This window comes from Haemaphysalis longicornis, unplaced genomic scaffold (genome assembly GCF_048455015.1).
Source record: "Haemaphysalis longicornis isolate Haplotype H1 unplaced genomic scaffold, Haemaphysalis longicornis Haplotype H1 scaffold_5, whole genome shotgun sequence".
NCBI lineage: Eukaryota > Metazoa > Arthropoda > Arachnida > Ixodida > Ixodidae > Haemaphysalis > Haemaphysalis longicornis.
In genome coordinates, this window is record NW_027526385.1 from 98,477,293 (window position 1) to 98,477,607 (window position 315).

The 315-nt window shown below is 38.7% G+C and overlaps 1 non-coding gene across 1 annotated transcript; it reads left to right on the forward strand.

Annotated features, from left to right (window-relative positions):
- Nucleotides 1-212: 212 nt before the first annotated feature.
- LOC144140128 (U6 spliceosomal RNA) lies at nt 213-315 on the forward strand. Its single transcript, XR_013316339.1, has one exon. It is a non-coding gene; the product is annotated as a U6 spliceosomal RNA (small nuclear RNA).

Sequence of the window (315 nt, forward strand, 5' to 3'; positions counted from 1 at the left end):
GGGTTATTGCAGATTCCGCCTAACCAACAAACACTACTGTTAATTTGTTCTAAAAATAATACGCTGATTGTTTATGTAATGGTACAACACTAAGCGTGGTCAACATAAAAAAATGTTGAGAGAGCAAAAATTGCTTTAAATAAAGAAGCCCACCAGCCGAGATGCAACACTAAGGTGGTGGGTATAAATACATTACCTGCACACTCAGTAGTGTACTTCCAAAGTACATATACTAAAATTGGAACGATACAGAGAAGATTAGCATGGCCCCTGCGCAAGGATGACACGCAAAATCGTGAAGCGTTCCACATTTTT